The sequence below is a fragment of the Megalobrama amblycephala genome, linkage group LG15, assembly GCF_018812025.1.
Source record: "Megalobrama amblycephala isolate DHTTF-2021 linkage group LG15, ASM1881202v1, whole genome shotgun sequence".
Classification (NCBI taxonomy): domain Eukaryota; kingdom Metazoa; phylum Chordata; class Actinopteri; order Cypriniformes; family Xenocyprididae; genus Megalobrama; species Megalobrama amblycephala.
Window position 1 is genome coordinate 29,002,388 of NC_063058.1, and position 13,748 is coordinate 29,016,135.

Genomic DNA, 13,748 nt, shown 5'->3' on the forward strand with positions numbered 1-13,748 from the left:
TAACAAGACAATTTTTATGATTTCAGAACCATTCAGAAGTTATAAGCAGAAATAGCCATGTTTTGTATCTCCGGACCAGTAGGTGGCGCGGCCTAAAACGCAGCATGTACCCTCAGGTCATGCTTGTGATGACATGGACCAAGTTTGGCTAAAGCGTTGAGGAGATAGAGCCTTATGTCTATTTTCGCAAGCACTACATAAAATTAATTTGCACGTTTTTCGAAAACGGTTTTCACAAATCAACTTGAATTCCACAACTTTTTGTCGACATGGTCTGAAGATGATCTGGTTAAATTTTAGTGAAAATTTGAGCAAAAATCGTTTTTTTGGAAAATTAAAAATGGCGGGAAAATTTTCATGATGGAAAATTACGTCATAGGCCATCGAATCGTGTTGGTCCAAGGAATCCGAGGAAAAAATAATTTTGTTTCTAACCCTTATGGTTCAAAAGTTATTAGCATAAACATGAGTGAAATTTTGGACAGCTGGTGGCGCTAGAGGCATTGATTTAGCGACTCCAAAATTGGTGTGGTCAATGTTTGGACTGACCTCTATAAGTGTGCCAAATGTCATAACTTTCCCACAAGCGGTTCTATGGGCTGCCATAGACTTCCAGAGCGGAAGAAGAAGAACGGCAAAGGATTCAATGACATTAAAACAACGGCAGATAATTCTCAACTAAGTAAAGAGTGTTTCAAGTAATTTATTCAAGTAATCAGCCATTAATAAATCATTACATTGTACCACAGTTTTTAATTTGATTACATCATTCAACAGTGTGTTAAATAACCTTTTTACATATTAACATTTTAATTCAATGAAATATTTGTTTAAAATTAAATTAAATATTAAAATTATTAAAAGATGCTAAACATTAACTAATTAAATTAAAACAATGGCGTGTAGCCATCAAATAATTCTCAATAAAGTGAATCGTTTCAAATAATTTATTCAAGTAGTCATTTAATAAACAAAATAATTACCAAAGTACAAGCAATAAAAGAAATTAAAAACAATAGAACAAAATACAAATTAAATAAATAGTGCTTGAAGTATCTAACAGCAATATCAAGTAAAATATAAAAATAATGAAATGTACAAATAAAATTTTTTATAAAGTCCTTCTGTGAACAGGTTAAAACAATGAAAAAGTCCTGATTTTCTGAGCCTCCGGGAGATTACAGTAATTTTTGTAATAGGTGCACAGTATGTATATATTACAGACGGTCATTTCACTAGGTGTTACGGTAGACAAACACAACCGCCAGTGAATGATACAGGAAATATAGCTTGTGTTCATTACAGTAAGTTTGTGCTGAAAGAATGACGTGGTTTTCTGATAGATCGCATGAGATCTGGTGCTGCTCTAAAGTCAGAAAAAAAACTTCTTTCTACGTCTTAAGCTTTATAAATCACTTCTTTTGAGATGCCAAACATAAGAACAGCCTGTCCTGGACACGAGGTGTTTACATTCTGTTGGGCTCTCCTTTCTCTCTCTCCCTTTCTCCACCTCCCCCAACCGTCCCTCCCTCGCTCTGTGGAGGAGGACAGTCCACTGGAAGGAACGAGGGACTTGGCCGCAGACCAGAGCAGAAAGAGAGAAATACTGTTGCGTGTGCATGTGCAGAACAAAAGAGGTCACATGACCAGCGGATTGAAGAAAACTGAGGCAATGATTGATTATGATCACACCTGGTGGCGAGAGAGGGAGTTTGTTTGAGCTGTAGATCCCACATGACGTCAGAGTGGGGGTCTGGCTGCAACCAGGGGGTCAAGGGCAACATGTTCCCAACAAACACGGAGAGAAAACGATTAACAGGACTTTCACAGCAGGGGAGAAACATGGAGGGAGCTGAGGGGGTCTCTTGAGAACAAAAATAGCAGGAAAATGACCTTCTGCTTCACAGTGTCACTGAGAGCATCTCCAATGCTCCTAAATTTAGTTCGCTGAGAACTTTGGAGAGAGAAAAGAAAAACGTGGGAAATTCCATTCTTTCCCCATTTCTCTCTCTCTCTCTCTTAATTCATTTCAAACTAAAAATAATGCAGTGCAAAGTTTTATCTGACTAGATCTGTACATTTGAATTGTCAAAGCAATGCGAAAAATAACTAAAACACAACAAACCAACAGTTCAGTGTAAAATTTGAATCTGTTTTGGGGTCAGTGACGTTACGGGTCATTTTTTGGCCTTAATAATAATGATAAAAAAACAAAGATATGACATTCAAAGTATGTAAGGTAGTACAACATGTTTTATTAGATCCACAAGGTTTTAATTATATTTTGCTACATATAAATGTATTTTAAAGATTTTGAAGAGTCAAAAGGTCATTCGGTTTAAAATGTAATAAATGTATATATTTTTTATTCAGGCATGATTTATAACATCATATATCAACATAGTGCAAAATGGTATTAAAATTATGTGTAGAAGTTGTTGCTTTGCTATCAGAAAAAATGTCCGTAAAAATTAATTTCATTGATGTCATTCGGAGTAACCAATATAAAGGCACCATTTTGGATCAAGTCATGTGGTCAATATCATGTGACAGGATGTGGCATCATTCAAAGGACCACATTAGGTGTGTTCGACATCGGCTGCGGCTGGATGTAACCGATCAGAGGAGCTGAAAACGGAGCCGTGAAGTCGGACACTTTCTGCTTCCCGTAGTGATGCTCGCGCTGCGTTTGCATACTTTATCACAGCTGAAGTGATATAAATGCAATATTTGACTAATACACTGATGTTTCAGAGACATTGTCATTCAATACTTTATGTCCTGCTTACAGAGTCTGTTTTTACAAGAATAAGTTTAACATAAGCATATATTATTTAAATTCCAATGTAGTGGGGTCTACGTTTTTTATCTGTTTTATTTTGATAAACACGACACAATATAACATTGCGACTACATGAAAAGAGCTTTAACTCTTATAAAAATACAGATTTTTGAGCATTAGTGGAACTGAAGGCGTGAAAATAAACACGAAACACACGTGATCGTTGTCATGCGGTGAATCCGGCCAATCATGAAACAGCTGTGTCATCATCAGCGCTCGTGCAGCTCCTCTTGAGAAACTGCGCTGACTAACTCAGGCGGCTGATCTCGAATCGCTCTTGCGGTACTTTGATGTCACACGTCACAGTCACATGGCGTCGGCGCTGTCTCAAGTTGGACAACATTTCTTACCGGCATGCGCTGCTTCAAGTCAGCCGCCGATCGGTCTTTGCGGCGCTGCATCAAGTCGAACAAGCCTTTTGTCATGAAGCATAGTAACTAACTCTCTTTTAAAGGATTAGTTCACTTTTAAATAAATTAGTTCACTTTTAAATAATTTACTCACCTCCATGTCATCCAAGATGTTCATGTCTTTCTTTCTTCAGTTGAAAAGAAATTAAGGTTTTTGATGAAAACTTTCCAGGATTTTTCTCCATATAGTGGACTTCAGTGGACTCCAAACGGTTGAAGGTCAAAATTATAGTTTCAGTGCAGCTTCAAAGAGCTTTAAATGATACCAGACGAGGAATAAGAGTCTTATCTAATGAAACAATCGGTCATTTTTGAAAAAAATACAACAAAACGCTTACGCTATATGTCCCACGCCTTCCCTATTCTATTTACGGAAAAAAACGAAACTGCCACGTTCGCTCCGTGTATAAAGCATATACAGTTGTATTTTTTTCAAAAATGACCGATTGTTTCATTAGATAAGACTCTTATTCCTCGTCTGGTATTGTTTAAAGCCCTTTGAAGCTGCACTGAAACTATAATTTTGACCTTCAACCGTTTGGAGTCCACTGAAGTCCACTATAAGGAGAATAATCCTGGAATGTTTTCATCAAAAACCTTAATTTCTTTTCGACTGACGAAAGAAAGACATGAACATCTTGGATGACATGGGGGTTTGTAAATTATCAGGAAATTTTATTTAAAGTCTGCGTGAACCGGAAGTTGCAAACGACTTTTCTCCAGTGTTGTGACGTATTTCCAAGTGAAATGGATTATTGAATTGAGGGCAGAGTTTTACTTTAGCGCTCCTCCTCTCCATCTCTCGCTCATAGCAGACTAACGGTCGGAGGGGAGTGGTTTAAGCGATTTCAACCCAAGCTGTCAAACTGACGTCATTAGAGAAGGGGCACTGTTGCAGAGGGGAGGAGCATTTTCAGATTTTGATTAAATATTACAAAGCCAAATATTTTTTTTGTGTGGATTGACTTGCACGGATGAATTGTTCACCACAAAACTAGCAATTTGAGCTAACAAAATAAATAAGGTCAATTTTGATTTCATGTGTACTTTAAAAGTGAACTAATCCTTTTCACTTGCTCATACGCATGTCCCGAAACATAAGGTCATTCGGTACAACCGCTATAAAACATGGAAAATGTTGTAATATTTTAAAAACTTAATTGTCCTTTTGCTAACTAGCTAGATATCAGCCTGTTAGCTTTGTTTGAAAAGCCAAAGCAGTACTAAACTAAGCTAAACTAAATAACTAAATTAAACAGTAATGCAGTATAAAACTTGATTTTGATTCGCTAAAATTTAGAAACTGTATTACCAAGCATTGCTAAACTAAACTAATTCTGTATAAATATAGAATTTGTATTGCCAAGTAAACTAAAAAAAAAAAATAAGTGAAACAAAATTAACATAAGCAGTTATGTAAGTAAAAGTTTTTCTCAATGTCTCTGTGCAGAAGCCCTGTTCTGAGGTCAGCTTCCTGCTGTAACTCCAATGTCAGATTCATTTCTGCTCCAGCTCCCGCTTTCCCATGACCACATGACCACATGACTGACAACTCCACAACCTCCATAAGTCCCCAGTGAGGTTGAACCCACAGAGCCGGGACAGGAGGTGCTGCTTGGGTTCCACCCACAAATGTTCCGCCTTCCTCTGTGACCCGTTATTCCCGTTTACGGTGAACGGATCGACACTCACACAGCGTGGGAATCCCAAAATCTCAGGATAAATTTAGAGTCAGACAAAACAGTCCTAGAGCATGTTTTCCACCAGCTAACACTCTACGTACAATTAGTACAACTAGTCACTGGATTTGTGTCCTTTAATCTTTGAATATTCCAGACATGTTCTGGTCTCAAATCTTATCGGCGTTTTTAGGGTATTTCCAAATGCTTGAAGAGTTTGCAGTTAGTAGGAAGTAAGCTTGACCACACTTTTATATTCAGCTTTGTTTTCAAGGATATATTCCGATTTACCTGCCTCTAAAAACTGATAGTCATAAATCCAGATTTAAATCTTGTGAACACATATAACGTGGACGTAGAAGTGTGATGGAAAGCAGAACTAACAGCCTTTAACCTTTTCTTTACATCTATGTGAGATGATCGCATCAACTCCTCCCAGGGGTCGAAAAGTCAGGTCTCAGGTGCCATGACCACAGACCTCGCACTAACCATCTACAAGCATAAAAAACGTCAAGAGCTTTCTCAAAACGGCATGGATCCGTCACAGAGCACTAGCTCTGATCAGATTAGCTGGCTTCTACACAACATTATTGAGTCAGGAAGTCAAGTTTACAAGTTCCCAGGCTGCTGCAACAAACACTTCTGAAGAAGGGAAGTCATTGGATTTGTCAAAGTTTGCAGTGGCTAGGCTGTTCTGGGTGGTTTCTATGGTGTTGCTATGTGGTTTGAGACATTCTGAGTGCTTTGTTTTTGTTGAGTTTGTTTTGGGTGCTTGTTAGATCGTTGCTAAGTGGTTGCTCAGGTGTTCTAATTTGTTTTTAGTGGATTGCTATGCAATTCCAGGACATTCCTTTATGTTTGCCAAAGTGTTCTGAGTGGTTTTAGGCCATTGTGCTTGCGAGGCCGTTGCTTGGTGGTTGCTAAGGTGTTCTAAATTGTTTACATTACTATGCAGTTGCCAATGCATTGTTAAGCTGTCTTGAGTAGTTTTTGCCTGTGAGGTTCCAGGGCTTCTTCTTACGGAAGTAAAGTCACTGTATTCATCAAAGTTTGTGAGGTTTATGCTGCTGCATGGTTCCTGGCATTGGAGGGGCGGGTTTGTTGATAAAGAAAGTTTGAGCTTGATTTCGGGAAAAACCGTTTCATCTTTGCCTTATGTAAATACAAACTTATAGTACTGCTAACATCCTCAGATTACAGTCTCCGTTTCTCCGGGTGTGTTTCTTTTTGGAGCTTTGAAGAGTCTCTTTAAGATAAGATATCTCAGTGTAGGACTCTCTCTTCCAATCGTGAGCTGCCTTTAACTATTTATAAACTCTAAGAAATGGAAATACTCTCTCTCCCCCATCACTAATGTGTAGAGGTGTAAAGAGTACCTGAAAACCATACTTGAGTAAAAGTACAGATACAGCAAAAAAAAGAGTCCATTACAAAGTCACCAATTCCAATACCACTCGAGCAAAAGTCCTAAAGTATCTGATTTTAAAAGTACTTAAAGGGTTAGTTCACCCAAAAATGAAATTTCTGTCATTAATCACTCACCCTCATGTCGTTTCACACCTTCTTCATCTTCAAAACACAAATTAAGATATTGTTGATGAAACTCCTCCATAGACAGCAATTTAACCACCACTTTCAAGGTCCAGAAAGGTACTAAAGACATCGTTAAAGGTGCCCAAGAATGCTTTTTCACAAGATGTAATATAAGTCTAAGGTGTCCCCTGAATGTGTCTGTGAAGTTTCAGCTCAAAATACCCCATAGATTTTTTTTAATTAATTTTTTTAACTGCCTATTTTGGGGCATCATTATCTATGCACTGATTTTTTTCAGCACGCCGCCCCTTTAATTCGCGTGCTCCCTGCCACACGAGCTCTCGATTATAATACAGCACATTTACAAAGTTCACACAGCTAATATAACCCTCAAATGGATCTTTACAAGATGTTCGTCATGCATGCTGTATGCATGCTTCGAATTATGTGAGTATAGTATTTATTTTGATGTTTATATTTGATTCTCTATGAGTTTGAGGCTGTCCTCTGTGGCTAACGGCTAATGCTACACTGTTGGAGAGATTTATAAACAATGAAGTTGTGTTTATGAATTATACAGACTGCAAGTGTTTAAAAATGAAAATAGCGACGGCTCTTGTCTCCGTGAATTCAGTAAGAAACGATGGTAACTTTAACCTCATTTAACAGTACATTAGCAACATGCTAACGAAACATTTAGATAGACAATTTACAAATATCACTAAGAATATCATGTTATCATGGATCATGTCAGTTATTATTGCTCCATCTGCCATTTTCGCTGTTGTTATTGCTTACCTAGTCTGTTGATTCACCTGTGCAGATCCAGACGTTACTGGCTGCCCTTGTCTAATGCCTTTCATAATGTTGGGAACATGAGCTGGCATATGCAAATATTGGGGCGTACACCCCGACTGTTACGTAACAGTCGGTGTTATGTTGAGATCCGCGTGTTTTCCAGAAGTCTTTTAAACAAATGAGATTTACATAAGAAAGAGAAAGCAATGGAGTTTGAAACTCAATGTATGTCTTGTTATTCAACTATGCCAAGGTAAATAAGTCGGTCAGAATGCCGACTCATTATTGGCCGGCTCCTGCGTCAGCATTACACGCATGCATCTTGCTGATCACGTGATCAGCTTTGGCCAACACTGAGCCGGCAGTTGGACGTAGAACCTGGAAGCGCTTAAGTTAAGCTCAAAAAGGCCACAAGTAAAAAAAGTCTCTTCAATATAACAGATAAATAAAATAATGTTAAGTAAACTTAAATAGTCAATGCCTCTTGCCCTGGACTGGTTTCGGCTGTAGCCATGTCCTCATCTCATATATGAAATACCTGCGATTCAACAACTACCCGCTAATGGACTCGCATTCACGTAAAGTAGCCTTGTTGACAAGTTTGGGTGAGTAAAGGCAAAACACACAAGATATTGTACATTCAATGCCCTATAGATGGCGATATCACTTCTTTTATAGGAGAAATAAACTGCTGCAGAAAAAGTTAGGTGCCATGCAAAATGTAACAAGTAACTGCATTACTTGTCACTAATGTATCAGAGTAAAGAGTCCATCCATCCATCTTCCTAGCGTTATTCCCCGTCATTTGTAGGGTCAGCTTCACTTGCACATTTGATTTGGCACAGTTTTGGTTTTACGCCGGATGCCCTTCCTGACACATTTACACTCACACAACAATTTGCCATATACTCTCCACCTAATGCCGAGTTCACACTGCACGATTTTAGGCCCGATTTTCACTCGCTGACAGATTTTGCAAAATTCCCAACAAATGCCTGAAATCGGAAAGCAAATCGGTGCTTGTTCATGTGAGTGATAATCATCACGTGGTGTGCAAAGACGAGATCTGAGAGAATCGACGATGCGTCGCTGACGCCCGTGAGATATTTGGTATGTTAAATATCAAAAATATTTGAGTAAAAATATTGAGCCGCCCTATTGGAGTAAAGAGTACATCTACTTAATCAAAAATGTAGTCAAGTAGAGAGTAAAAGTTGCTAATATCTTTGAAACTCAGTCAAAGTTTAAAGTAGCCAAAAAAATACTTAAGTTCAGTAACTAATTACATTTACTCAAATACTTCACACCACTGCTAATGTGAGGAAATATCACCTGACTCTTTCATCAGGGATAGTTGGATCGGACCTCAGGAGACGTTAAAACTTCCTGCTCTCGCGATCGACACGAGAGGTCATTTGCGAGCGCCAACCCTGCGCTGAAGATAATCAATCAGAGATGTGAAACCATAACACATGCCATCTCTGTTTATATCTCTCTGTCTCTCTCGCGCTCTTCCCTCTGTCATCTGGATTACGTCTATGAGCTGCCGGTGATAAACCACAGGCCCACCTGAAAATCTCCCCAGCCCTAAACAACTCTCTCCTCTACTCTCTGCGTGTTTAGATAACCCCCCGGTCTGAGTTTCCAAACTATTCAGTGTGTGTGAAATTGCAACAAAAACACAATGAAACTATATAATTGGCTACAATATCTGATGCAACTCAATCGTTCGTCACAGCACCGAAATCCCATCTGTTAAAAGAAAACAGAAGGTTACACAACTACTAAAACACATGCTATGTGGTGGCTAAGACATTTTTAACATGTTGTTATGCAGTCGCAGTCTGTGTGGTTGCTAATATGTTCTGAGTGTTTTTAGTGCAGTGCTATGCAGTTGCCAGGGCATTGTTTTGCCTTTGCCAAGGTGTTATAGGTGGCTTTAGCACATTGGTAGTTGCTTGTTTTCTGGAAAAGGACCTCATCCCAAAGCTCAAATTAATAGCACACCTCTCCTTTACAAGCCGCACAATTTGAGATATCATTCATGTCCATAGCACAAACAGTGATGAGTAAGTTAAATACCAAATTTAAAGTCAGTCATTTTTATCCCTTAAAACTTATCTTTTATCACCAAAATGACATATTTAATGTTTTTCTTGTGAAAAAGAAAATTCTTCATGCCTTAAAAATAGCTTGAATGTAACTCTACACCAGTGGTCGCCAACCCGTCGATCTTTATCACTGTTCCAGTAACAGTTAGCTCGCGAAAATAACAGAAATATGAGTACAAAAATACATTACATTTCTCCAGTCTTTGTACTGTATTTTTGTATTTATTTTTGTATGTTATTTTCTGGAGCTACTGGGACAGACAGATAAAGGTAAATAGCCCACATTATGTCTTAGTCTGTAAACGGCCGTTAACAAGAGGCCAGAGACGCTGAAGACGGACGCGAAGAGGAGAAAATTCTGTAACTTAACTTAGCAGGCAGAGCAGCTCACTGTTCACGATGCTCGAAATATAGGAAGAAAATATAAATATTGAATTAGGGGTGAGGGATTATGAATTCATCTCTAAAATAAGATCAGTCTTCAGGAAGATTTCAATGGCAATGGCATTTTATTTTCCTCTTACCTCCGAATAAAGTATCTAATTATTAGCGCATTTCAGCTTTGTTTACAGCGGTAACCAAGGAAACGCTGTATCGCTGCTGCTCCATAAGCGCCACCTGCTGTCAGAGAGTGAATCTGCGTCTCATTCAGCATGCTGTTTTTGTTTCATGCTTTATTTGTGTGTGGAGCATTTATAATTTCACAAAGATGAAGTCAGACCGTTCTGTTTCTGCTTTAAATCTTGAAATTAAATCTAATTCAAATAAAAAACAATTGCTCATGCAACGTAGCGTAGCATCTTTGTTTGGATTGTGATTAAAAAGCAGTGGTTCCCTCTAATTTGAAATGGCTATGTATTTTTGTTTATTATAATAATATTAATAATAAATATCTGCAACCAGTATCAGAATCGGCCAATTTGCTTGTAAAAATAAATAAATAAATCAGAATCTACATTGACCACGAAAAAAATACTAAATACAATTTAGTATCTATCAAGTAGATCTTGTCTTTCAGAAAGGTCGAGGTCAGGGATATTGGGCTTAAAAAGGTTGGTGACCACTGCTCTACACCCTTGCTTCATTTAGTATACACGTACCCATGTATATGCAAATTAGCCCCGCCTCCACTCGGTCAACTTTACTGTAGTAAACGCTACATAAAAGCAAGGAAATACTGGCTTAATTCAGTTTAAACCAGAAACTGATTCAGAAGAAGTGAATTATACAGGGTCATCTACAAAGTCGATGTATCAGAATGGTAATGTGTTTTATGTATCGCTCTCGGATACATAACGTAGTTAGTTAATATGATTAGCATTTTGCTTGACTACGTTATCAAACAGCTAATAATGCATTGCTAATGTTACACAAACCATGTTCACATTCACGAATCAGACAGCTGCCTTCTAACAATCAGTATCCTTAGAAACGCTTTGAACAACTCATAACGCCAGTGGAGAAAGGCATATAGTTCATCATAACATCGTAATATACATCATACACCTACCCGATTTTTCATATCAACAGAAAAATATACCAGGATAACCTGGCTTCTCTTGAGACTCCCCTGCTTCAGAGCTGTAATAGTTAATGATATGCTAAAACCCGCCTCTACATTGACGTGATTGTTTACAAGGTGGTTTGTGACGTAAGGAACGCCTGTGATTTTGAGACTGTGGATCACTGCTGTTTTTCAAGAAGAAATACTCAGCAATGGTGTTTGCACATGGTTTGTCTTAAAGCATATTAAAAACACCAAATAGACATATAAACACCATTAAAAACTTGATTTTCACAACAGGGGGTTTGTTCAGATAACTAGCACTATGACTTTGAGCAATAATACTAGTAATGTTTACCTAAGGAAGTAGCACTTATGAAATTATTTTCACATCAGATTTCTTTCAGGGTTCATAGAAAGTGCACACACAAACGTGCACATGACCTCAGCTCTGAAATAGCACCATCTATGGGTCTGAAGCAGCAGACGGGGCAGGAGATCTGATCTGGGGTCAGATTTTCCCGTCGTACACTAATGACTGACTCATGAGAATGAAACTTTCTCTCTCTCTCTCTCTCTTTTAGTTTTTCATCATGTGGTCTGTCTCTTTGTGTTGCTCTCAGCTGCAGTGGGTGGAACTAATCTCATTAAATATGAAAGAACTTCCAGTGAATTGGGGAAAGAAAGAGGGAGTGAGAAAAAGAGGAGAGGAGAGGCCACTGAAGGTTGGTGTGTATGTGTGTGTAAATGGTTATGCAGCTCATAAATTTCAACACGCTTCTCAGGAGAGTTGCGAGAACTTTGAATAAGTTTGACGTAATTGTGTCGCACTGTGTTTTTGCTGTTTGGAGGCGTGACTCAGATGATGGACATCTCGTTGGACAAATAAGAACTCGAAATCTGATTTATACTTTTTAATCAACAGGAAATACCTGCTGATTCTCTCTGGTGTGTTTATGGAGAGTCTTTAAAGTAGAAGAAGAAATATAAAGAAAAAAGCATGGTCTGGTGAACTGGGATATTTAAAATGGAATGAAATACATGATTTTCCTTGATCTTTTGAAATGTACCATGTAGATTTACTCAACCTAACTGTGATTAAACTGTTGGATGTTGCTCAAATTGCTAACTCTCATTGAAAATAGTTAATTCCTAATCATTTTATCTTTTAAAATTATTATTTAAGTATTTAAAGGCACAATATGTAAGATTTTTAGATTAAAATATCCAAAAACCACTAGAACAATGTTATATATTGTGCTAGCTTGTGTACTTAATGTTTAAATCCAGAGAAATCAGACATTTTAACCAGGGCACGGCACGGACCATGTAATTTTGTCACCTGTCAATGACGTCATATCCATGTTACCCTCGATTTCCAGTTTTACTTTTGTAGAAACCATGGAAACGCCAAAGACGCTTTAATATATTGTGTTTTATTAGACATTTGGATACATTTATCAACAGAAAACTAATGATTGTTATATAGCTCAGCACAGTTAGTCTTATTGTTTGAATCGTTTGTTTTCTTGATTTACCACGAGTACCATGTTTTTACCATACCTCAGAGACAACACTATTTTGTCAAGTGGCTAACATAGCTTAATCAGAGAGAGCTTTTTCCATCATACAATATATTTTTTTAATTAATTGCATGTCATTTAGCAACACAAGTCATCTAGTTTTTATTAATACGACATTCTAATATCGAGCTAGATTACTGCAAAGTGCAACAAGTCTCTTATACCAGACACCGAGCGAACGCACAGAGTAATGTTATAACAACTTTCAACACACTCAAATGTGTTTAGTATGATTGTTTTAACCATGTTAAACAGTGCTGCGTTACCTCACAAATACAGCAAAAAGAGCTGCAGCGACCTCTAGAGGTGCAAACTACATATTGTGCCTTTAAGTATTTTTTTCTTTCGAATAACATACACCAATGATTTATGTACTAATACTACCGTTCAAAAGTTTGGGGTAGAAATTAATACTTTTATTCAGATTTATCAAAAGTGAGCAAATCTGTCCAACAAAAAATCCTGAGGAAAAACTGTATCACGTTTTCCACAAACTTTTGAACAACAAATGTACATAGGATTGTTTTTGATTTCATGTAGGGTCAGAGAGAGGAAAAAAAGAGTAATGTAAATGTAAATTACATCTGTTTTTGGTTCCATGAAACGACTAAGATTATAAGAGGACTTCATGGAAGTGTAGAATATGATTACTTTGAAGAAAACACACATAAACCAATACCCACTCAAGTCAGAGAACATCTAATTCCACTAAAATAATAAGAAACACAATGTTGCTATGGTTTCTAAGAGTATTCTGCCCAAATCAACCAACATAAACTTTCATATCACTCAAACAAACACATCAGAACACCACAAATTCCACAGTCATTGCAGAAGTGCAGTTATTTACCCATATGATATAAATCTGAACACATTGGGCACCAATTATAACACACAGAGGCAGATTACATCAGGAAAATGGAAATTAGCCGTATATGGACTCAATGACCAGGATGAGGAAGTTGAATCATGGAAATTTGAATACATCATTTTACTTGGGTTGGCAAGAGAGGTTCTTACCTAACACCAGAGGAATGCAGAGAGAGAGAGAGAGAGAGAGAGGCTAGTGACTGTAGCGTTCAGTCTGTCTATTACTCTGAAGCATTTGCAACTGCAAAATCTGTGACCTTTCTCCTGTACAGACAGATTTGTTTGACCTCTAGGGCTCCTGAGATGCTAATGTTTGTCTCGTAGTTACGTTTACATAGGAAATACAGCACAGTAACAAACACAAATGAAACATCCTGTGAGTTTTTGTTGTTGCTGGCCTTACATCAGGTGGCAAAAC

General features: G+C 37.7%; 1 long non-coding RNA gene across 6 annotated transcripts in view; it reads left to right on the forward strand.

The window, feature by feature from the left end:
• Positions 1 to 13,748, forward strand: part of LOC125247513 — a 47,274-nt gene that overhangs the window by 28,339 nt on the left and 5,187 nt on the right. For all 6 annotated transcript variants that reach the window (XR_007180101.1, XR_007180103.1, XR_007180104.1 and 3 more), the window contains one exon: positions 11,462 to 11,602. This is a non-coding gene — a long non-coding RNA (uncharacterized LOC125247513). The remainder of the gene's footprint in view (positions 1 to 11,461; positions 11,603 to 13,748) is intronic.